This window comes from Neltuma alba, unplaced genomic scaffold (assembly GCF_004799145.2).
Source record: "Neltuma alba isolate B1F8T4 unplaced genomic scaffold, ASM479914v2 tig00011573_pilon, whole genome shotgun sequence".
In the NCBI taxonomy this organism is placed as follows: Eukaryota; Viridiplantae; Streptophyta; class Magnoliopsida; order Fabales; family Fabaceae; genus Neltuma; species Neltuma alba.
Window position 1 is genome coordinate 636464 of NW_021636227.1, and position 26482 is coordinate 662945.

Sequence of the window (26482 nt, forward strand, 5' to 3'; positions counted from 1 at the left end):
TGGAAAAGCTAGATGAAAGGAAAAGAAAAAGAAAAGGCAAGAATGGTATGAAAAAGGGATAAAAGTTGACTTTTGAGAGCAAAGTTTGACCAATATGTTTCTAAGCAATTGGATGAATCTGGATCTAGGATTTGACATACTTATAGATATCATTTTTAGATTTAAAACAAGTAGTAATTCATTAAATTTGGAATTTTGTATAGAAAGTTATGCCCTTCTAAAGTTGGACATAAATCCTAAAAAATTGAAAAATGACCAAATAAACAGTACCATTTTAAATGAAATCTGGGATTGATGTATGAGATTTGAATACTAATGAGTATTTTTTCTTTAAAGAGCATGTCAAGAGCTTTCTATAGAACTTGGAACCATCCCATTTCAATTTTTTTACAATTAGCTATGAATTTTCAAAATTAGCCTAAATTACAGTTAATAGTGTACGGAAATTCGAAAATGGGAATTGTAAAATTGAAATTTTCTCATACCTAAGACTTGAATAATGGTTCTTAATGGTTCCAATTGATGTATAATGTGATAATAAAGGAGGTGTGACATAGTTTAAATTATTTTTCCAGTCATTGGCAATCATTACTTATTTACAACTTTTACATGTCAAAGCATACTTTTAATAATTTTATTTGAGAGTTCTAACAAATTGAAGATTTTTAGGAGCAAGTTCAGCACCAAGCCTTAATTAACCTGAAGTTTGGTTTGTGGTGAGGTCTAATAATATCGAGTTGAAGCAAAATCAAACACGGGTTTCATATATTCCTTTAAGAAACAAATTCTTGAAAATAAATTTTGCGAAAGAAAATTATATTTTTCTAATAATAAATAAGAGAAAAACTTTTTTTTAATAATTAGAAAGAAACCTCAACTAGTGCCTAGATAACTGCCAACAACAATACAGCAATCTCTAGCCAATAAATCAACAAGTACAGGATGTGGTTCGGAAAATATCCGCATTCTGTGCTTATCATCTTGATGAGCAAGGAGTGCTCAGCACTCAAAATGTGGACATTTTGAGTGCTGAGCATGAGGGACCTTTATTTTTTTTTCAATTACAAAAAAAATATATGTAATTAAAATTATTTTTAGTTAAAGTTTATCTAATACTCTTAAATATTTTTTTACACATATTCAATATTTTAAAATATTTTATCATATCCTGAAATATTTTCTCATATGTATTTAGTGTTCTAAAATATTTTCTGACAATGCATTATAAAAAAATATATTTAAGAATATAGTATTTTAAAGTATTTTGTAGTCTATTTGGTACCTAAAATATTTTTTCATATGTGTTCATTATTTTAAAATACTTTGTGACTGGGCTTACCTAAAAACATATTTCAGGATCTAGTATCCTAAAATCTTTTATAATTTATCTAGTATCTTGAAATATTTTTCAATATTCTAAAATACTTTGTGATACAATATCAGGAAATAAAAAATTTTATTAAAACATTAAATGCACGTGAAAAAATATTTTAAGGTACTAAATGAATCATAAAATACTTTAAGATATTGAAAACATCTAAAAAAAATATTTTTGAATACTAGATAAATGTTAACCAAAAATAATTTTAATACATATTTTCTCTTATCCTTAATATAAGAGTTAGTTTAACTAATTCGAGTATGTTAAAAAAATTAGCAAAATTAGTCATTTGTAATAAATAAGTATTGTTTTCTCTAAAATACCTTTCACTAATTATGTGTATTAACTAAAATCACCAATTGATTAAATCTTTAATACGTACAATTATTATAAGGACTATATTGGAAAAAAATAAATATATATGAGAGATAAAATGGATTAGAATTTTATATTTAAGACTAAATTAAATATCAAGATAATTTTGACATTATTAATTTGAGATGGTATAAATTTTTTTGTAACAAAAAAAATAAAGTAAAAAAAATAAAAACGCTCAGAGCACTCCTGATGAGCACAGAATGCGAACACGTTCGGAAACCATGTGAAAGCCAGCATGCCTCCAAGTCCAAGTGCCGCCAAATGATCAGCGGTTGCATTACAAGTCCGAGGGGTGAAGGAGAGATGAACTTCCCAGCTACTGGACATTATAGCTTGATAGTACCCACCAGAAACCGAAACCGTTGGTGAAGTGGACTTATTCTAGGAAACGAACCAGAGAAAATCAAGGGGGTTTGAGTTGATTATATTTTGAATTATTTTGAAATGTCATTGATTTATATGCCAGTATTTTCTGTTGAGAAATAAGGGGGAATAACCACTCCCGTAGAATTAGGAATTATCATTCTGTTATCGGTACTTTCCAGATTTTCATTAGATTTCTTTCTACCTCTGTAAGCTGCTATAAATAGCTCTTGAGCACATGAATAAAGCATCGAAATATTACAGAGTGTTTTCTTAAATTGGAGATTCTCCCTTGGTCTATTAGTGAGTGCCGTGAGATTCTTGCTGCATTTCTCTATTAGAAGATATTTCTTTCCTTGTGTTTATCAATACGGGATTTAGGTGCTTATCAAATTGGTATTAGAGCCATGGTTGAAACTAGATCTTCCAGAACCACCAACCCATCTGAAAATCCTTTTGTTGATGGCGATCCTCTGACCACCATTGTTGCGCGATTGGAGACTCTGGAAGTATTGGCCAACAGGGTGGCCACTCTAGAGGCAGCATCTGAAAGAAATCGAAGGGGGGGCGTACAGATCTCATTGGGAAGTTGACAGCGAAGATGACCCTGAAGCTGCTTATAAACGTCGACTGCCATATACGAAGATTGAATTTCTGAAATTTAGCAGAGGGGACCCGAGGGGTTGGATATTGAAGGCAGAAAAATATTTTAGATACTATGACACACCAGAGGAGATGAAGGTCGAAGTTGCTTCTATGTACCTGGAGGGAGATGCGTTGGATTTATTCTCTTGGGTCAACAATGAACGCACGGTGATGTATTGGGACGAACTTGTGAAGGCGCTCCAAGAAACCTATGGACCACCGGAGTACCAAAACCCAGATGAGTTCCTCTGCAGCATTCGACAGATAGGAACGGTTTCGGAGTATCGCGCGGAGTTCACTCGTAGATCATCTCGGGTCAAAAACTGGCCAGAACACTGCCTACTCGGGGTCTTCATCAATGGCCTCCGAGAAGAATTGAAGGCGGACGTGCGTCTTCACAAGCCAAGGACGGTGTACAGGGCGACCAGTTTAGCTCTTGAATATGAGACTAAGTTGAAATTGAATAGTGGGCCCAAGCCCAATACATATCTGACCCAGAACCGTCCCTCTCATGCGAACACAACCAGTGCTTGTGACCCCAGAACACTTCCATCGTCCTCTGCGAACCCACCGAGGAGCAACACGCTGCCGAGCTTGCGGCAGCCAGAGCGCAGCAATTCCACGGACTTAGAACGCCAAGCTCGCCGTGAGAAAGGGTTGCGTTATCGCTGCGGAGAGCCATTCTGCCCTGGTCATCGCTGCAGATCCTCTTTTTCACTCCTGGAGATCACCGAAGAAGGAGAAGAGGTTATACCTCCATTAGAAGACACACCGGACACAGAGATGGGGGAGGGTAATGCAGAGATTTCTTTCAATGCAATTCTGGGAAAATCATCGACGTCGACTATGAGGCTTCAAGGCTCGCTACGGGGGCGCAACATTTTGATCTTAATTGATAGTGGGTCAACCTACAATTTCATATCAGAGGCTTTAGTTTCTGAACTGAGGCTCACGATTCAACAAGTCCCGGTGTTTGGGGTTCAGATTGGCAATGGAAGTTCCATCAAGTGTAATCGGGTATGTCCCAACTTGGAAGTAAAAGTCTCTGACTTGGTCATCAAACAGGATTTCTTTCCCTTTCCTCTGGGAGGTTCAGATTTGGTGCTTGGCATTAAGTGGTTAGCCTCTCTGAATACCGTGGAAGCCAACTGGAACAGGATGTTTATGATTTTTTGGGTCGACGGCAAAAAATATAAGCTTCAAGGGGTGACACCTGAAAATAATCCCACGGTTCATTTACACAGCTTAATACTGACCCCAGCATCAGAGGAGGAGAGGAAGTCACACGGGATTACGGCAACCATCCTTCATGAATTTACAGAGGTATTTAGTGAACCGCAGTCCTTGCCCCCAGCCCGTGGTCATTATCACTCCATTACACTATTGCCGAATGCTTCTTCGCCAAATATGCGGCCCTATCGTTACCCTCACTATCAAAAAGATGAGATTGAGTCTCAAATTGCTGAATTGCTGCTACGTGGTTTTATCCGACCCAGTTCTAGTCCCTTTGCTAGTCCAGTTCTACTAGTTAGTAAGAAAGACGGATCATGGAGACTCTGTGTTGATTATCGCCGGCATAATCATCTGACGGTTCCAGATAAGTATCCTATTCCTAATATTGATGAATTGCTGGATGAATTGCATGCGGTTGCCTATTTTTCAAAAATTGATTTACGGTCAGGGTATCACTAAATACTTGTGCTTCCATCTGATATTCCGAAAACTGCCTTCAGAACTCATTCAGGGCACTATGAATTTGTAGTAATGCCATTTGGCCTTACCAATGCACCTGCCACTTTCCAATCTGTCATGAATTATTTGTTTCGACCCTTTTTAAGGAAATTTGTACTTGTATTTTTTGATGATATACTGGTATATAGCTCCTCCCTTCCACAACACTTGGAGCATCTCCGTTGTGTTTTTCAGATTTTACAGCAGCATTCCTTTTATGCTAATGCCAAGAAGTGCTTCCTGGGTCAGACAAAAATTGATTACTTGGGCCACATTGTCTCTAATAATGGCGTGGAGGTGGTCCCTGAAAAAATAGCACCAGTAATTAATTGGCCACCGCCTCAGAATGTTAAAGATCTAAGGGGATTCCTGGGCCTCACTGGTTATTACAGGCACTTTGTTAAGGATTATGGGATGATTGCTAGACCTCTCATTGATTCCTGGGCCTTCTCTTAGTCAGGACGTGCACAGGAGGCCTTCGAAGCTCTAAAGCAAGCGCTGACTACTACCCCTGTTTTGAGACTTCCTAATTTCCAGCAGGCATTCACGGTAGCTTGTGACGCTTCCATGGATGGGGTAGGAGCTGTATTGATGCAAGAAGGTCACCCAATTGCTTACTTTAGCAAAGGATTCAGTTTTAACAACCGATACAAATCCACGTACGACCGAGAACTACTTGCCTTGGTTCTGGCTCTTCAAAAGTGGCGGCACTATTTACTAGGGCACCATTTCTTCGTGGAAACTGATCATAGCAGCTTGAAACACTTGTTGGACCAGCGCCTTGTAACTACATCTCAACAGAGGCTCTTGGTTAAACTACTTCCGTTCGATTTTACTATCACTTACAAATCAGGAAAAAACAACTCTGCTGCTAATTCACTATCCCGACGGCCCCAACAAGCTGATTTCTTCCAACTTGTCATTCCTATGGTGGAGGAGCTCTAGCAGCTACCTCAGGCGTTACAGGAAGATCCGGAGACAAAGGCTATAATTGATGATTTGTAGCATAATCCCAATCCTACATCTAACTACAGCCTCGTGAATGGCAGACTCTACTATAAATCCCGCCTGGTCATTCCACACCATTCCACCTTGCGAGCTAAGTTGATGGAGGAAGCCCATTCTACTCTGGTAGGGGGCCATGGAGGTTATCTGAAAACATTAAAACGATTATGTGCTCATTTGTATTGGCGAAGAATGAAGCAAGATGTGAAGCATTATATTCAGAGATGTGTGACCTGTCAACAGAACAAGTATCAAACTCTGGCACCTGCGGGCTTACTACAACCACTCCCTATTCCAGAACAGATTTGGGAGGATATATCCCTTGACTTTATCACCAACCTACCAAAGTCTAGGGGTTTTGATGTGATTCTGGTCGTTGTAGACCGCCTGAGCAAGTATTCTAACTTCATAGCCCTTTCGCACCCCTATACAGCCAAATCTGTGGCTCACTTATTTTGCAAAGAAATAGTACGGCTTCATGGTATGCCCCGATCGATCGTTTCAGACCGTGACTCCCTCTTTCTGAGCACGTTTTGGCAAGAACTATTCCGCCTAAGCCAAACCCGCTTAAATATGAGTACCGCCTACCACCCACAATCCGATGGTCAAACTGAAGTGGTGAATCGCTGTTTGGAGACCTATCTCCGTTGTTTCATTCATGAGCAGCCTAAAATGTGGAGTAATTATTTATGTTGGGCAGAATATTCTTTCAACACGAGCTTTCATGTAGCTGCCAACAACACACCATTTAAACTTGTGTATGGTAGGGATCCACCCTCCATCCTACCTTATGTAAAAGGGGAAACTGTTGTTGTGGAGCTCGAAGAACAGCTAGAAATGAGGGATGCCATGCTTAGGATCCTCAGAGACAACCTGTTGAAAGCTAAAAACCGTATGAAACAACAAGAGGACCAGCACCGGAGGGATCTCCAATTTGCTCCTGGGGATGCTGTTTGGTTGCGCCTTCAACCATATAGACAAAAAACTGTAGCAAAACGGCGGTTTGAAAAACTCTCTCCCAGATTCTTTGGCCCTTACAAGGTCATACGAAGGATCGGTCCAGTGGCCTATGAACTAGAGCTCCCTTCAAACTCTAAAATCCACCCAGTCTTTCATGTTTCCCTGTTACGACTAGCTGTGGGAATTGAGGCTCTAATTACACCAGCCCCACTTCCCTTGTCATCTGAACTAGAATTACTCCTCACACCGCTGAAAGTATTAGATCATCGCTGGACCCCTCCAAACACACTAGAGTTACTGCTACAATGGGCTAACCGCCCTATAGAAGAGGCCACTTGGGAGAATTATGACACAATTGCTACGCAATTTCCACAGTTTCAACTTGAGGACAAGTCGACCTTTGAAGGGGGGGTAATGATAGTACCCACCAGAAACCAAAACCGTTGGTGAAGTGGACTTATTCTAGGAAACGAACCAGAGAAAATCAAGGGGGTTTGAGTTGATTATATTTTGAATTATTTTGAAAATTCATTGATTTATATGCCAGTATTTTCTGTTGAGAAATAAGGGGGAATAACCACTCCCGTAGAATTAGGAATTATCATTCTGTTATCAGTACTTTCCAGATTTTCATTAGATTTCTTTCTACCTCTGTAAGCTGCTATAAATAGCTCTTGAGCACATGAATAAAGCATCGAAATATTACAGAGTGTTTTCTTAAATTGGAGATTCTCCCTTGGTCTATTAGTAAGTGCCGTGAGATTCTTGCTGCATTTCTCTATTAGAAGATATTTCTTTCCTTGTGTTTATCAGTGCGGGATTTAGGTGCTTATCATAGCTCTAATCTCTCGAAGTGTACCATAATCACCATCCCTCTCATCAGGTTCGGTAGAAAAGTTCAATAGCAGTAGAAGAATCAGACCCCAAGATCATTTGTCTATATCCTTCATCCCATGTAATCTTAAGTTCGTGAAGACAGCCCCACAGTTCAGGTAAGAGAGCGTCGCCATTGTCCATACGACAAACTCGGAGAAAATCTCCTTTATCATTTCTTAGTGGACCACCACAAGCATTGGGGTGGTTTGAATATGAGAAGCCACCATCCACATTCACCGTGATCCAATCATCTTCGGGAGGTTTCCGTAGTTCCTGCACTGCTCCACGTTGTAACCCCGGTATGCGAACTCACTTCAAACGAACTTGAAGCTCATACATGCTAACAACTATTGCCAGAGAGTTAGCAATAAATGCTTCATTGTGTACTTTTTGTCCTTCGAAAATAACAAGGTTTCTGCATCGCCAAATCCACCAGCAAATTACAGCAAAAAGAGATCCCCATTCCTCACCGTTATCTTTCTTTTGAGTAATGTTCCGTCGAAGCCAGTCAGAGAAGCTTAGAGAACAAAAGTGCCTCCACATAGAAGGATGCGCTAACTTCTTCCAGAGGGATCTTGTGCCACTGAAATCTCGCAAAACATGAGCAAGGTCTTCCACTTCTCTACTATAGACAGGACGCAAGTCAGTATCACTCAAACCTGCCTTCTTCTAGCCGCATTAGTGAGAAGACTTTTGCGAGATGCTAGCTGCATGAAGGATCTACATCGCTGTGGTATTCTCAGTTTCCAGAGTTTGTCCCATAGAGTATCATTAGCCAAGTCAATGCTATTCAGTCGCTCGTAGGCTAATTTAACTGTGAAATTGCCATTACCCTCCCACTTCCATCGTACACTAGAATTACCTATGGTTTAATCAATACCCTACTCCACCTTAGCCCAAGTGTAAGAAAATGGGCCCAAACCCAATTATCATTTGGGGTCCTGATGAGAATAGCAAAAATTATGGTATCTAACTGTAATTTTTGCCTTTTCATGTATTTTTGTCTAAAAGCGGGAACGGTTAGACGAGGAGGTAGTTTTCTTTTTCAAAAGGACATGTAGTTACTAAAACCGGTGCATGATCAGTTGGCGAGAGACTACGGTTTTTCTCCTCCTCTCCACACTACTCCTTCCGTACTCTATTCCTCATCTTTTCCCGCCCAGTACATTTGCTGTGTCTCCCAGATCTGACTCCTTCACCGTGATCGGACCTCCGTGTGGCAACCTGACTTTATTACAGACTCCAGGTATGCCCGAAATCCTTCATTGGTATCAGAGCGAGTGATATTTCCTGTTGATTCTGTGGCGTGAGTTTTCATATCAGTATTTTTTTCTAATTGTTCGGTCTGAGTAACTTGCGATTTGCTTCAATATATTATGTAAATCTTCCATTTTACTTTCAGTATGATAGTTTTTGTGTCTTATATTTATGTTTAGACATATTGGGTTGCTTCTCTGCCTCCGTGAAATTCATTTTATACAGTATATTCTTTTGGCTGTACGCTTGTTCATTTTTGGGTTTCTTAAAATCAAGTTTTTAGGCTTCAAAATTTATCCCATTGTGTAGAACTCGAAAAAACAAAGAAAATGATATAAAGTACACTAAAAACGGACACCGGACGGCCGAGATACGGAGGAGAGAAGAAATCGGGTCCGACGGACCGGTTGCAGAAGCCGGGTCAAGGCGACCCAGCTGGAGGTTGAAGGAGACCTCCAGGGGCCAAAACGGCGTCGTTTCGGCCCCTCCTATTAAAAAAAAAAACGCATGTACTGGGCTGGACGTAGGATCCAGCCTAGACAAAAAAAAAAAAAAGGGGGTGTACTAGGCTGGAGGCAGGATCCAGCCCAGACCAAAATCATAAAAAAAAAAAAGGGCGTATACTTTAAAAAAAAAAACGTTTTTTTGACCCAGCAGCACCACGTGGCGCATTCTACCACATGGCACCCTACCTTGGCACGTGGGGACCACCACCTGAAAGGTGATGGCGCGTAGAGGCCGCCGGAACGGTGCGTGTCACCTCCGGCAATCTGCAGGGTGGCGCATGTAGTACACACGCCAATAAGGCGAGTGGGGAATATATTTTTTTTCATTTTTCTCAAAATTTTCCTTATAGGGGCGCGTGTAGGTGCGTGCGAGGTCTGTTTGAGGTGCGGTTTGTCTCTAAAAATCCCTAAAATCAATATCTTCATTTTGATATATAATTTGATAATTTTGGAGACAATTAAGGATCTATTTGTGAGTATTTTCAGTATATTTTCTGGTATTTTCATGCGGAAATAAATTCTAGAATATTCAAAATAATTTAAATTATTTTGTTCTAGGTGAAAATGAAGCAAGAGGCTTCTAGTAGCACTGAAAATATCAAAGATGGTTCATTAGAATACTTTTACATGGATAATGCAGTTCCAAAACATGAACTAGAGGATGAGGATCCTGAAGAGGACCCTGAAGAGGTTCCTCAAGAAGTCCCGGAGGAGTTAATGGATTCTGGACCTGAGTCAGAATCTTTATTCCCCACTGAACCCCTCCGTATCGAACCTCATTTGGTCTGTAATGATTCACTAGATCTTCCCAATAAAACCGAAGTAGAGGATGGCGAAGAGGTGGATCAACCCTATACCCCTGCTTTAGCTATGAGAATAGCTAAAAGAGATGCAGCTAAATTAACAAACATAAAAGGCATCAATGGCGTGCTCGCTAGCTACGTCCATTACATGACCGATAAGAAGAATACCGAATTCTACCTTAGAGTCATAATGGAGTACATAAGAGCAATAAGGGTTAGAGGCGGACCTAAAGGCAAACCCATAAGAAAGTCTTACTGGATTTGGGCCATAGAGCTAGTGTCCTCCTTTATGAACAAAACGCGTAAACTTAGAAGCCTAAAAAAAGCAATGCTTGATTACCTTTATGTTCATATCAAATGATGTAATATTTGTATTCGCCTTAAGTTTGTGGTTTCATGCATTGTAAACAGACTAAGTATGCTATTTCATTTAATGAAATTACTTGAATTATTGTTGTATGATTATTTGTGAATATCATGTGTATGCCTTTTATAAGTGGGAGCTTTTAGAAGATAAGACTTCTAAAGGTTACATTTTTGAAGTGCTTATATAATATTCTTGATAGAATATAATGATAATTACTAGTATCTGTGTGATGGGAGGTACAAACGTATTCTCCTGATCATAGATCTTGTAATTTCATTATTTACTGATCGAGGATAATATAGGCACATTACATTGTATACTTCATTGTGCTATATAACTGAAATGTTCTTTGGTTCGGCTCTCTTTAAAGAGAACATAGATTAATGTGGGATAGATTTGTCACAGAACTAAGAATGGCAACCAAGAACATAATTGCTGAATTGAACAAAAGGGAAAAGCTTAACGGGGACAACTGGGACATCTGGCACCAAAAGGTCCAGTATATCCTAGAAGAACAGGATGCGATAGAGCCTTTCACCACTGCTATGGTTGAACCTGAAGCTGGCAACACGGTCCAGCATAGGAGAGACCAAGAGGCATATCTAACCTGGAAAAAGAAGAATAGCATAGCGAGAATCACACTTTTGAGCTCCATGACTGACGACCTGATGTGCAAATTTGAGTCACAAAAAACTGCACAAGCCATGTGGATAGCATTGAAGGATAAGTTTGGCGGAGTCTCTACAACCAAGCTTAGAAGGTTGACGATTAAGTTCGATACCTATAAGCTCAAGCCAAACAATCCTATGAAGCTGAAGGAAGCTGGACATAACCTGTCTGATGAGCAGCAAGTGTAGGCTGTCATCAGGTCACTCCTTGCAAGTTGGGAGCACATGAAAGTCAACCTAACCTACAATGAAAACATAATCACTTTTAATGATGTAGCTAAGCATCTGGAGCTGGAAGATGAACGTCTAGAGGCTTACAAGAGCTTTGGACAAACCTATTTGACTGAGGATGCTGGTACTTCCCAATCTAAGCCCAATTTCAAAAAGGGCAAGAAGCCCCAAAAGAAAGGGAAGAAGGGCGGTCCTCAATTTAAAAAGGGCAAGAAACAATTCAAGAAGAAGGGAAAGAAAGGTGGGAAGAAGAAGCTAGACCTGAAGAAGGTCAAATGCTTCGCCTACCAATAAATGGGCCATTTCGCACGTGACTGTTCCAAACAGGCTGAAAGCGAAAAGGTATTAGTGAATTATGTGAATTCACATGTTTCATATGTTTCTAGTACTGTTTTTCTAACAGAACCTGTTTCTTCTTCTTGGATTATAGACTCAGGCTCCACAGACCACGTAAGCAGGGATCGGGGATCCTTCGTGGGATACCGTCAGTTGCCATATCAAAGCAAGTGGCTTTACGTTGGGAACAATGCGAGAATCGAGGTTCGAGGCATTGGCACCTGTAAACTTGCTTTGCGTGGTGGAAAGACCTTGATACTCCATGATGTGCTTCATGCTCCCGACATCTGACGAAATTTAATTTCTGTTATTTGCTTATTAGACTTTGGGTTTAATGTTAATTTTCATAGCAAAGTTGCAGACATTTTCTTCAACTCAGAACTTTATGGTTTAGCATTCAGATTCCAGAAATTTTTTATTGTGGATCTTGTTTTGGTTTTAACGCTCACGATTGTTTTGCTATTTCTTCAAGCAATCCTGATATGAATATCTGGCATGCTAGACTAGGACATATTAATCAAAATAGAATGATTAAATTGGCAAAAGAAGGAATGTTGGGCGCAATCCCTAACATAGAAATGTCCTTATGTGAAAATTGTCTAGCTGGTAAGGCAACTAGAAAACCTTTCGGTAAGGGAACAAGAGCTGAAAATCCATTGCAATTAATCCATTCTGATATCTGTGGTCTGATGAGTGTGAGGGCGAGACACGGAGCTTGGTATTTTATTACCTTTATTGACGATTTTTCACGATATGGTCATGTCTATGTGATCTCGCATAAGTCTGAAGCTCTTAAGTGCTTTAGACGATACATAAATGAGGTAGAGAATCAAATGGACAGTAAAATTAAAGCATTATGTATAGATCGAGGTCATGAATATTTATCTGATCAATTTAAACAGCTCTGTGAGGAAAAAGGGATAATTAGACAACTGACTATCCCTGGCACTCCACAACAGAATGGAGTGGCTGAGAGGAGCAATAGAACTCTTCTAGACATGGTTAGGTCTATGATGGCTCAAGCAAACCTACCAATTTCATATTGGGGTGATGCTTTATTAACGGCAACCTTCATACTTAACCGTGTGCCCTCAAAATCAGTCGCTTCCACACCCTATGAATTATGGACAAAATGCAAACTGGATCTAAGTGTCCTAATGTAACGTCTTGAGTTTTATCGGGTTTTAATAGCCTCTTTTGGTTGATTTTGAGGATAGATTAGCAATTTAATCTTGATCTTGGTGTTTGGGTTGGATTTGAGGTATGTTGGAGGAATAGGTGAATGTACCCCTCTCTTCGCCGCAGTGAAACATGAGTTCTAGGGGGGGTTGTCTTTCAGGCAGGTTTGGCCGCGGCGAAGTTGTTCAGGTGAGTAGGGTTTCCCTCTCGGGGAGGTTTCGTTGCGGCGAAGGTAGGGGTATGCCGCGGCGAATGTTTTCTGGGCGAGCGAGAGTTCCCTCTCGAGAAGCTTTCACCGCGGCGATGGTTGGAGTTCGCCGCGGCGAAGTAGGGTTTTCAGGCGAGTAATCCCTCTCGGGATTAGTTTGCCGCGGCGAAGTAGGGTTTTCATGCGAGTAATCCCTCTCGGGATTAGTTCGCCGCGGCGAAAGGTGTCGAATCTATATAGACGCTGGAGGGTTCAGTTGAACGAAAATTAGAAAATCTGAAGGAGGAGAGAGGAGCTCTGCTAGGGTTTTGGTGTTGAGGCTTGGGAAAGACATTTCTAAGGATCCATTACCTCAAGTGATTTTAACCTCTAATCTATCTTCTTTCTTGGAATTTATAAGGATTTGTGGTGAAACCCTAGGATTTTCTAAGTTGTGATGGAACTGAGGTTTTTGACTGATTGTTTTGAGTTTAATTGATTGCTTTGGGTTAGTTTAAGTATTTAATCGGTGTAGTTTTCTTGGATTTAAAGAATCTTGAGTTTTTGAAGCTAGGGTTTATGGAAATGGGAGATTTGGGATTGAGGATGATAATGTAGAGGTTGATTCTGAGTTTTGTGAATTGGGTTATGTTAAGGAGGGTTAAATTGGATGTTTGATCGGTTTAGATTGTTGTTAAGACTTCAATTGTTCAAATGGGATGTTGGAGGTTGAATTCCTATAGTGGGTCCTTGAGGTTTGAACTCTAATTGATGCTTGAAAAGGGGACTTGATGTTTTAATAGACTTTTATGACTTTGGAGTGTTGTTTTGATGGGTATACCCTTTGAGTTGGGTAGAGTTTTGATTGAAGCTAGGAATTTTGTGTCCCCAAATGTTGTTTTGGCCACATTATTAGTTTGAAAGCTAATACATGATGGTTGTGTGTTTGTGTGCTTGTGTAGACCGATTGTGAGTCTTGTTGGTGCACGGGACCACATTGTTGGTTTGTTATTCCTTGCTCAGGCGAGAGGTAACCACTTTCCAATCCTTAGTACTTGCTTCTATGGTATTGTGAGTAGATTTATGTTTTGTGCTCCAAGTAGTAATTATGTTCAAAGTGTATGTTGTGTATAAAAAGGAAAACCGTCTTGTGGGGTTTCGATTGATGATGAATGAATCTTGAAATTGTGAAGGATATGCCACTGAATGAAGTTACTTATGAAATGTTCAATTACTATTTGATTATGGTTTGAGCATGATGCATGAATTGGGAATTGGTGAGAGTTTTTGATAGTTACTACCACGTGGTAAGGCCTCCATTAATGCATGATGGTTGGCTCAGTACGTCTCCCATAGTGAGGGATAGGCCTTTTGGCTCCTTACGTCCTCCAGAGTGAGGGATAGGCCTTTTATGGCTCCTTACGTCGCCCATAGTGAGGGATAGGCCGGGTTCAGCTCTTGAAAATCCCCCGAAGTGAGGGATATAGTTGATGGGAATTGCATCATTACACTTGCATGAATTGTTGTGGCTATCATTTATTATATTACTTGGGAAATGCCCCACTTGACACCTCACGAGCACCTATTTAGTAGTACCTTGAATTGGAATGGTTGGTTACTGGGACTTTGTCTCACCCCGTGGTTTACAATATTTTCAGGTGAAGGTTCCGGGCGTGGGCCATTGGGAAGAGACGCAGAGGCTTGAGCTTGGTTAGCTTTAGGCCTCTAGCACTTGTATATGTATGGCTAGTATATATTGCCACATTTAGGACTGCTTTTGAAATATTTTGATTACCCGACCATATTGTAAATTGGAGAATATGTTATCTCCTCGTTTTAGTTGGCCGGAGGCCATTTCTATTATTTTATGAAACTTTGTTACATGGTTGAAAATTAATTGGATGGACTGATTTTGATGTATGTTGTTACCCGGGCCGGAGGCTCGGAGGCCCAGTGGATATGAATGAATGATTTTAGTTGCATGCAACAGAGTTTGGATTTGACCCGAGTTTGAAAGTCAATTTCTAAAATTACGCAAATTTCTTTCTACTATGGTAGTTCATTTTAACAACTTTCTTTTTCTACCATAGTAGTGACTTGATAATGAGTTTATAATGTTTTTGAGGAAGGGTGTTTTACACCTAAGACCCTGGATGTCAGCGGCATATGTTCATGATGATTCCCACAAGCATGGGAAATTAGGTCCTAGAGGAAAGAAGTGTATCTTTATAAGGTACTCTGAACAATCTAAAGGATACGTTTTCATAAGTGAAAACGAAGATGGAACAGTGACTGAAATGGAATCAAGAGATGCCACATTCATTGAGACTGAATTTCCTAATAGAAGAGATATTGACCATACTGTATCTCTTTATGAGACACAGGAACAAGTCAGTGCAGAACAAATTGACAGACCAGAATCGTCTAGGTGTGTCAATCTGAGTGGGAGCCAAGAAAGGTCAACACCAAGACCTGAACAAAGAAAGAAAGATAAGTAAATAGCTTCTGTCAGAAGGAGTAACAGGGAAAGTGTTCCCAAAAGACGCTTTCAAATAGAAGGCGAATCTCTCTTAGTTACTCCAGAAGGGGATGATGAGCCCCGTTCTGTATGAGAGGCCTTGTCAAGTCCTGCGAAAGATGAATGGATGAAAGCTATGGAAGAAGAAATGGACTCGGTGAAAAAGAACCAAGTTTGGGTATTAGTTGATTTTCCAAAAGGGCATAAAGCCATTGGGAACAAGTGGGTTCTCAAAATAAAAAGAAAAATGGATGGATCAATTGACAAATACAAGGCTCGATTAGTGGCAAAGGGGTACACACAACAGGAAGGAATAGATTATGAAGATACATTCTCACCTGTTGTGCGTTTCAATTCTATTAGACTTATTCTGGCAATAGTAAACAGTTTAGATTTAGAATTACATCAGATGGATGTAAAAACCGCATTTCTGAATGGTGATCTAGATGAAGAAATCTATATGGAACAACCATTAGGTTTCATTGAAAAAGGAAAAGAAAATAAAGTTTGTAAACTTAAAAGGTCCATTTATGGATTGAAACAGTCATCCAGACAGTGGTATTTGAGGTTTCACAAAGCATAACCTCATATGACTTCCAAATGATAGAGGAAGACCATTGTGTCTACATTAAACGGTTTGAGGGTAATTTTGTCATATTATCCTTATATGTAGACGATATACTATTAGCCAGAAATAGTCTAGATTCGGTGGTGGCTATTAAAGAATGGCTTTCGTCGAATTTTGAAATGAAAGATATGAGTAAAGCAGAATATATACTTGTAGTTAAGATCCAAAAAAATTGCTCAAAACGAATCCTTTCTCTTTCACAAGAGAGTTACATCAACAAGATTCTTGAGCGATTTAACATGAAAGACTACAATCCCATGAGTACCCCTGTTGCTACTGGAGTGGCTTTGAGTTCTGACATGTGTCCCAAAACCGAGTCTAACAAAAAGAAGATGGAAAGAGTTCCATATGCCAGTGCTGTTGGTAGTTTGATGTGCGCAATGATGTGTACAAGACCAGACATCTGTTATGCAGTGGGACTGGTGAGCAGATTCCAGTCTAACCTCGGTGAAAAGCATTAGAAAGCAGTGAAGAGGATCTTGAGATACTTAAAGGGCACTTCCAATTATGCGCTGTGCTATGAAGGAAGTGACCTGCGTCTTGTTGGGTACTCTGACGCTGATGTAGGCGGAGATGAAGAAGAACGAAGGTCAACTTCAGGTTATACCTTCTTACTCAACAATGGCGCCATATGTTAGAGTAGCAAGAAGCAAACGTGCATTGCCTTACATTCAATGGAAGTTGAGTTTGTGGCATGCACCGCAGCAGTGCAAGAGGCTTTATGGCTGAAGAGATTTATAGAACACCTTGGGTTTGGAAACAAGAGTACTAATCCGGTGATGACATACTATGACAATACTGCAGCCATAGCTTATACTAAAGATCCTAAGTATCACAACAAAACCAAACACATTGATATCAAGTATAATTTTGTTAGAGATTATATAGCACAAAAGGTTGTTACTGTACAGTACATTTCAACCAAATGTATGGTAGCAGATCCTCTGACAAAGCCAATAGGCGAAAAAGTTTTTAAAGAACATGTACAAGCCCTTGGCATACATAAAGTGTAATATGAATGCTTCATTAATGAAATTATATTTCGTTATCACTTTATGTGTCTGTCCGAAAGTATACAATTTCTAGTATGTCGTACAGGTTAAAAAGGTTGACTCTCTCACACGGGCAACCGCCTTTGACACTCAGGTGGAGTGAACAAAGATGAGACATTTGTGTTCACCAGTAAAGCAGCAATGAATGCTGATATGGTAGAGAAGAAACACAAACTTTATGTCACCTTGACTAAAGTGTAGCAAGTCAAGATGAGATCCACGTTGATAAAGCTAGATCAAAGTTTAGAATCCCACTTCCATAATACCTGTAGCCAGACAACAAACTCTTCAACGTCAACGTCATAACAATGAGCAGAGTTGAAGAATTTGGGTTTAGATACTGAGTGTGTCTAGACCTAAGTCTGTACGGTGTTAATAATAAATCCAAATCGACATACGCTCTTATAGTAAAAGAGTAACACTGTAGCATGTGTTTCATACCACATGTGCTAGGAGAACCGCAAAAGGGAAGCAAGTGAAAGATCCCTGCTTCATTGCTATGTGAGTCCCAGGGAGGAATTATCCTCCTGTTGGTGTCCTTTGACTTTGATGATATCATGAAGATATGTTTCAGTGACTGCTACTTTGACATATGTCCTATGGTCATGATTGATGCGATCTAAGGTAGTATGCTAAGAAAGCGACTGATTCATTTCAAAGTGATATTTGGGCGAAAGGAAGATTGACTGTGATATACACACCTATGCTAGTGTCTGTGACATGTCCCTTATGACATTTTGTGGTCGTAAGTGTGGATACTAGACATAAGAGAATGGTAATCTGAGTCAACCAATGACTCGAGAGGGATTAGATTTACCATGAAAAAGTGTATATAAGTAAATCTAGGACATCTTAGGCATAATTTTAAAATTCAAGCTACACAAAGGAGAGGGTGACTTGTGCTGATCCTTTAAAAGGGATTTCTTGTACAGGGACCCAAGCGAAGACGTCATGCCCACACGGTCACAGCAAAGCACTAAGTATGAAATTGAGGGAAGGTGAAGAGACTAGACCTGCGACATCTAATCCATCAAGTGTGAGTGGGAGATGTAAGAAAATGGGCCAGTCCACCCTTGGTGGATTGGACCCAAGCCCAATTATCAGTTAGGGTCCTAATGAGAATAGCAAAAATTATGGGTATCTAACTATAATTTTTGCCTTTTCATGTATTTTTGCCTAAAAGTGGGAACGGTTAGATGAGGAGGTAGTTTTCTTTTTTCAAAAGGACATGTAGTTACTAAAACCGGTGCATGATCAGTTGGTGAGAGACTACGGTTTTTCTCATCCTCTCCACACTACTCCTTCCGTACTCTATTCCTCATCTTTTCCCGCTCGGTGCATTTGCTATGTCTCCCAGATCCGACTCCGTCACCGTGATCGGACCTCCGTGTGGCAACCTGACTTACAGACTCCAGGTATGCCCGAAATCCTTCACCAAGTTTTCTTAATACCAGACCAGACACTTGACCCATCTCTCTTATAATCAATTTTTGGCATGAGGTCATTTCCATAGCGATATTTGTCATGAATGACTTTAACCCATAAGTCGTCACGACACCTAAAAAGTTTCCACCCCTCACCCCAAGTTCATGAGAAGGGCGTGATTTTGCAGCTCAGTATGTCTTAAACCAAGGCCTCCATTTGCTTTTTTCTTGCGAACAGAATCCCAAGGGACCAAAGAAGTCTTCCTTTTCTCTTCCATACTACCCCGTAAAAAAACCCCTATTGAGCTTGTCAAACTTTTCACAAATGGGAGGTGGCAAAAGAGCCGTTTGCATAGCATAGTTAGGGATAGCAGAAGTACATAAGAGATCAACGTAGTTCTACCTAATAGAGAGCGAATTAATTCTCCATTTAGATATCCTTGTTTTGACTTTTTCCACAGTTTCCTGAAAAGTCTCTTTGCTGACTCTCTTATGATGTAAGGGAACACCTAAGTATTTTCTCAAGTCAGCTATTTGAGTGAAACCCAAAGTCCTACTAATCTCTGAGCATCTATTGTGATTCATATTAGAAGAGAAAAATACACGAGTTTTAGAGATATTAACCTTAAAGCTCGAACTCAAGTTGAAAGCTTCAAGACAGTAATTGATCAAATCTACTTATTGTAGAGAAGCTTCAAAAAATAATAGAATATCATCTGCTAAGAACAAGTTGGAGAGTGGAGGACTTTTCTTGGCGAGTCTTGGTGAGTCTAATTGGTTTCCACTCATCACCTTGAACTTTTTCTTGAATCATGTGAGCCAGCTTTTCCATGCAAATTACAAACAAATATAGAGACATCGGATCTCCTTGTCGTACTCTTCTAGAAGATTTAGAGGACTTTACCTTACTACCATTCCAAAGAAGCTGTAATTCTGCCATGGTAATACACGCATCAATAGTCTCCACAAAATGTCTAGGTAGATGCAATTCATTCAAGCAACTAGTCATAAAATTCAAGTTGACTCGGTCATATGCCTTCTTAAGATCTTGATTGCCATATAGTCCTTCTTCCCTTACATGAGACGCATAGAATGAACGACTTCTTGAGCAATGATAAGGAATTGGCAAATAGAAAAATCTCAAGTCTTTCAAATTCATTGCTGGGTCTTTCTCAGGAATAAGAAAAATCAACGTCCCATTTACCTCACGAATGGATCAGGAATTGGCAAAAAGACTTTTAACATACCGAACAAACATGACCCGGAGATTTCATAGGCGCCATGATAAATAAAGCACTTTTAATCTCATCTTCATCGACGTCACAAGCACAAGACCTCAAATGAATATCACTAATGGCTAGATAAGAAACCCTGCATGTCAATGTAGTCTGAATCATAGTGTCTTCATTAAAGAGAGAAGCAAAGTATGAAGTACCTTTCTGTTTTATTTCTCCAATATCATAGCACCAGCTACCATCTTTCGGACAAATGGCATCTATTTGATTAGCCTTCCAATGCCCATTAGTATGCACATCGAAGAACTTGGTATTCCTATCACCATAGACATTCCAATTTAATATCGCCTTCTAGACCCAGAGAAGAGATTCTTGTGCAAGAATTCCTTTAAGTTCTTTCCATATCTCAGCTTGAATACCCTTATAGTAGCTAGTTTGAAACCACGCTCAATTACCCTATTCACCCCATCCATTCATCTCGTAGGTGTTTTTTTTTTTTCAACCCTGAATATAGCAAAAAATGTTTCTATTCCAAATCCGACAAGCATTAGTAAATTGCACGAGATGGGGTTGCCAATCTATATCATTATTCCATCATTCTTTGACAAAATCATCAAAGTTATCATTCTTTGACAAAATCATCAAAGCTATCATGTAGGATTTGTTGGCAACACCTGCAAAAATAATAAAAATATGGTTTGAGTCATGTCCAAAAACACCGTCCTTAAGAGTTATTCCACCACACAGATTAGAATAAAAGACAGCACTCCCCAGGATTAAACGAACTCTTCTTACGAGAAGCAAGGTGACAGAACATCAAAAATTTAAAACTTAGGAGAAAAGAGAGAGGAGGAGAGCTCGAGGAGAGAACTTGACCCATCTGACCATACACCATACATTGCCTTCTTTAGGCAGATAATATGTCACTGTTGGGCTGCCATAATGGTGATTAAGTATGGTTTTAATGACAATTAAAAGAGCGGTTTTTAAAATCATTAATTAAGATGAATTAAAATATTTTAATGCCATTAAATATGGTTTATGAAAGAATAAAACTGATTAATTATGATATATAAATGCTTCAACGGTCATCTCTAACGGTAAGTTCTAATGACTCCTCTTCTCATCCATTTTATTAGCTCAAGCTCACATCTTAGTAAGCACTAAGGTTTTCTCAATCTTGAGTAATACAAGACTTCTTTTGACACACTCACACACTAACACTCCAACAATCCCCCACATGTGTCAAAAGGAACATTATCATCTGAATTACACACACGGGTATAACTATTTCGAATCTGGTGTCTTTTAGACTATGAACTAGACCTAGACCAATAACACTTAGTACATAGAGATGTTAATGAAGCCTGCTTCTACAAACCAACAACTCTTGATGTGTACTAGAGGCATTAAGAGTCAAAGTAGACCCCCACAAATTCCGCTATTAACGGTGGTTTTGTGTGTTATAACGGCCATGCGCGTGTCTGGTTCTTAACGAATGCTCTAGAGATTTCACCACAGTCTCATGGAAGTGGCCCCACTACACATTTATGGAGGTGATTTCATTAAGCGTACCTTCAATGAGCACACCATCCCATAGGATTATGAAATCATTAAGAGCTTTTGATCATCCTTGCCATGAAATGCATTCTAGTACTTTCTCACATCATAGGAAGCGACTATGAATTTATAATAGTGCTAGCAGAACTAACAGACGACTTGTTTTTCCCATTTGAACCTTCTTTATGGGGTCTCCAATCACAAAGGTTGGGTTTTCATCGTTGTTAATTTCATGTTGGCTTAAGTCCCATTCCCCTCGATGTTTTTATAATCTGTTTCTTTCTTACAAGTTTCATTAACAGATCTGTTAGGTCTACTTTTGACCTTACAAATCGATTGAGATGACTCCACAATTTTTAAGTTAGCTTATTCATATAGTATCTCAACGATATGTACTTGTACTATTGTTTTCTCTACAATGGTTATTGCCATTTGGCAATTACAACTCATCGACACTATGCAACACCTAACTTTCTATATACTAATAGGATCATTTTAATGTTTGTGAATCACAAATGCTAGGTTTTTGACCTGGGAAAAGACAAGGAAAATTTTTTTTTTCAACATTGGAATCCGTCAATCAAACATTTCAAACCTTTAGAATAACTGACGAGTGATCCACATTTAACCTTGCTTTCAACTTAATCTATTATCACCTAAAATGATTTCATACTGTGCAATCTTATAATATTATATTAAAAATATAGCAACCATTTTGGTTGACAGTGCATACCTGCACCAGGCAGTGCTCTCCTCCTTATAAAGTATACAAAATAATATTTATATAAAGCAAGTAAGGTTACTTGCCCATATAACATATACAATAGTACAAATATTAACTTATCAAAATATTCTAATACATATGTACAGAATATAACAAGCATCTTTACTCTTCAACCAACTCACCTTCTTCTTAAACAACCTCCTTATCCTTCGAGCTACTAGCCTTCGCTGTTCATCATAAATGGGAGGGTGAGATTCTAAAGAATCCCATAGTAGTAATTTCCATCAAATACAAATGCAGATTACATAAAGCATGCAAAACAAGCCATACGGAACATAACCTTGCAAACTATGCATAAAAAGCATTTAAGTGCAATGACAAATAGTCATATTGATTAGCTAAATGTGCAATCAACGGCATGTAAGGCCGAACATACAATGGCTCGTAAGGCCGCGCAAATAATGGCTCATAAGGTCAAGCTTGTAATGGCACAGAAGGCTGCACAAATAATGGCTCATAAGGCCCCATATCTTTCAGCTGCACGTGATCACGGCTAATAACTCATGCAAGGAATTAAGGATTACATGTTCTAATCTTTGGAATAGCAATATGGCACAAATAGTTGGTCATCTTGGACAATTTTATTATTCAATATATTCACTGTGGAGGGTTTCTCTCTTTATCTCAACCCAAACAGTTACTTTACTTAGTAACTGGTCACCACCCATTATAATAATTTACATACAAGTTTGCTTACTTGAGTCTCAATCAAGTAAGTTTAATTTTTAATTAATTCTTGACAAAGACACACGCTACAACAAATATATTCATCTAATCAATATTGAAACCCAACTAGAAAAGCTAGGCAATTCAACCTCTATACATCCTTCAATCTCCTTAATTTTAAATTTACAATCCTCAAATAACCATTCTCATAAATTCTATTAATTGCAACTTTTATCCCATATTAACCATTGGTTGTGTCATTAAAAGTTTTCCTAATGTGTGCCTTGGAAATAATTTATAAATATCATGATTATTAATCTACCTGTTAAAAATTCCCAACCACCAATTGGAAACCTCAATCAAACCTCAAACAATCAAATTCATATCAAATATTTCTTTTTCAACTTTGGCCAACGCACATATATACCCGTCCTTATTCACCTCAAGTTCTTTTACGTAATGCTCTATTAAATTCACTTAAGATTCATCAATCAAACCTCAAGGTAAATCTTCTATGTACACCCTTCAATTCATAATTTCTTTTTCCCCATTCGATGTAACGTCAAATCAACAATATGAAGTCCCCATTTAAATAACTTAAAAATCATAACTGATTATAAACCATATCCCTTTATTCTCCTTCCAATTTCATTCTTAACCTCTTTATAATTTGAACACCTAAACCAATATTACATCAACAATTCAAACTTATCATCCTATCTTGATTTCTCATTTTCTCTTTCCCATAAGCATCTAAATATTTCATTTGCTCATATTTATTCAAAACCAAACAGTAACTATTTATCTAATTAACTCACCTTTTCTTCCCTATTTTAATGTCATTTCCATGAACCCATACCTCTATTCTTCTTTAATCTCCGCTGGCCTCAAATCCATTTCACCCATACCACCTCCTATTTCCACTATCTTACATGCTATACTCTCAAGTGTCATGAGAGCTAACATCCACCGATATATATACATATATATGCAAGTTCCAGTTCTTCCCTTTTTGTTCGGCCACCGCCTAGCCTATAAATATATATAAATATAACAATAAATATATATATATATATATATAAATATAACAATAATAATAGCAATGCTCCACGGTTACAACCTTTTCCTCAACTATCGTCAGATCCAAAACACCCATAAGCATCTTACACAACTTAACAAATCTGGAATTTGTCCAGATTAACATACTTCCAATTAAATTATCCTAAACCCAATATCTCACATATATATAGGACCAACTGTAATCAACTCTTACCGTCCAATTAAACTAACAATTCAGATTCACATGCCAAGCACCCCACGGCACATGCATATATCTATATATATAAGAAACGTCCTTCTCCTCTCTTTAACTTCAGCAACTTCTTTAACACACAATCCACAAACATTCGATCCACCCACTCATAATCATCATATATATATATATATATATATCTGTGTGTGTATTTTAAACCTTAGCCGACTCCTTTCATCATGGAAAATATAGGACCTGTTTCAGAAAACCCAAAACAGAGCAGCAAAAAATCACAAACCAGATTCGAACACCTTCTAAACATAACTAAAAGTTAACATGCAGACCAAAAAATCAACGATACACGCTCCCATCTTGAACCAAAACACGATTTCCTCACTTATCCTCCACTTCCTGTCACTTTCTCTCTCTAAAACCTATCTCTCTCTCCTCCATCACAGCTAGAATACACTGAAAACAGCAAAGAAAAAGATGGAAGAGCGCTTAGGAGACTCACCTTAGTCGAATAATCGGTTTGCATGCAACAAATTGATCTCCGATGGTCCCCTTCTCACTTTCATCTCTCTCTCGGACTCTCTCGCTCCTTCTCTCTGGTTCAGCGTCGCAAGAAATGAAAATTATGGGAACGGAAAGAGTGAAATCAGGTGGTTTAAGTGGATGAGAGCAAATGAAATTACCAATATGCGCTTCACTTCATTCCTTCCTTCTAAGTTCATCCTTCCTTTTATTGTTTTGAAACATAAAATACATCCGGAAATTATTCCACAATATCTTATATAGATTTATACTATCGATCAGCTTCTTTGACCAACAAAATAACTTGTCTAAAAATTTCGGGTCAAAAATCAACTCCTAACTATTTTTTTTGAATTTTTCAAGAAAATAGCTCTTAATTTCAAAAATTAATCCTTAACCCATTTTAAAGATTTTATGCCTCAAATAACTTCTTTACCTCATAAAATAATTTTTCTAAAATTTTCTAGTTAATTAGAAATCTCTAAATATTTTCTTAGAATTTTCTATGAAAATAACCCATTTTGCTATGAAAATAGCTTTTAAAATTATTTAAGCCACTTTTTGGGGAATAAACTTTTCCAAAATATTTTTAAACCTTGAAAATCAATATTCCATAATTTTGTCCAATTGTAATTGGGCTATTAAATAATTTTAATGAATTTTCTCTTTTCTACTCATCCTAAGTTAGAAAATTTAGGATGTTACACATTAAATGTTGGTTTTACCCCAAAATTTTGGCTAAGAAGTTTTCAACAACTTAGCCATTAAAGATGAATGATCACTAGTGGATTGTCTCATATAACTTGAAATTCAGTTAGCATCTGCGTAGTTTAATATACCGGGAATCCACCCAGCAAGATGCCAACATTTATAGTACCCCTTAAATATTTTATTTCCCTCGTAGGACTTTATTTAAATATATGCTCTACCTTACAATATAGGTTTTATCACTGGAACTAATTTTATTTAATGCAACAAATTCTCAAAAATTTGTGCATATACAGATTGAGCTATACAACTATCTCAAACAAAGTATCATAGAAATATTCACATATTGGTTCTTAGGAGCCAAACCCTGGAAACACTTCTCAACTTGAGAGATTTTGTCACTCTCTATGATTTCAACATTTAAAAACGCATTTGTTTAACCTATACTTCTATTTAAATTTTGAGCTAAAAAACATAATATTTCATATTCACATTAAAATTCAATACCCACAATGGTTGTACGTACTCATACATATTTATACCAAGATAAATTATTTATCCACAAATAATAATATTATGAAAATTAAAGCACATTTATCTCCACACAAGATAAATGATTTAATTTTTAAGCCATAAAAAATTTGATAATTTACAAAAAAATTTCTCAATAGCAAATAACAAAGCCTCCACTTTTTTTCTTTTTCAACCATAGCATACATCTTGAGATTTGTAAAATAAGGCGAACACAATTAAATATATTTTTCTCCATCAATTTTTTTTTAATCACAACACACATATTGAGATTTACAAAATGAGACTAACATAATTTGAAATAAATTGAAACATATTTTTCCCTGCCAAAATTATTTCTATACGATGCCTCTTATCTTAGGCACCCGCACACTTTCAAATATCTCATTTATATAGAAAATCTACTTTCATACGTCATCAACAATAATTCTAATTAAATTAGAATCTCACACCAATATTTCCTTCCGTTCTAATTAAATTAGAATTTTTCCCACAACACCAACACCATCAAATAACAAGCCAAGCGAACAACATAATTTTTTAAATTATTATTATCACGCAGCTGAACATTTGGCTATATACTACATGGTATATAAAGCAAGATTCAAAGAATCACTTAATTACACACAAGGCATATTCAAATGAAATAACTACACCACTTATTTTTCACATTATATAACCATTATACATGTTCACACACAGACAATAATATGTGAA

General features: G+C 38.1%; 1 long non-coding RNA gene across 1 annotated transcript; it reads left to right on the plus strand.

Moving 5' to 3' along the window:
- The first annotated feature begins 4988 nt into the window (after positions 1–4988).
- Positions 4989–18309, plus strand: LOC114715047 (uncharacterized). The gene is made up of 3 exons (XR_003737513.1): positions 4989–5281; positions 13695–13698; positions 18297–18309. It is a non-coding gene; the product is annotated as an uncharacterized LOC114715047 (long non-coding RNA).
- The last annotated feature ends 8173 nt before the right edge of the window (positions 18310–26482 follow it).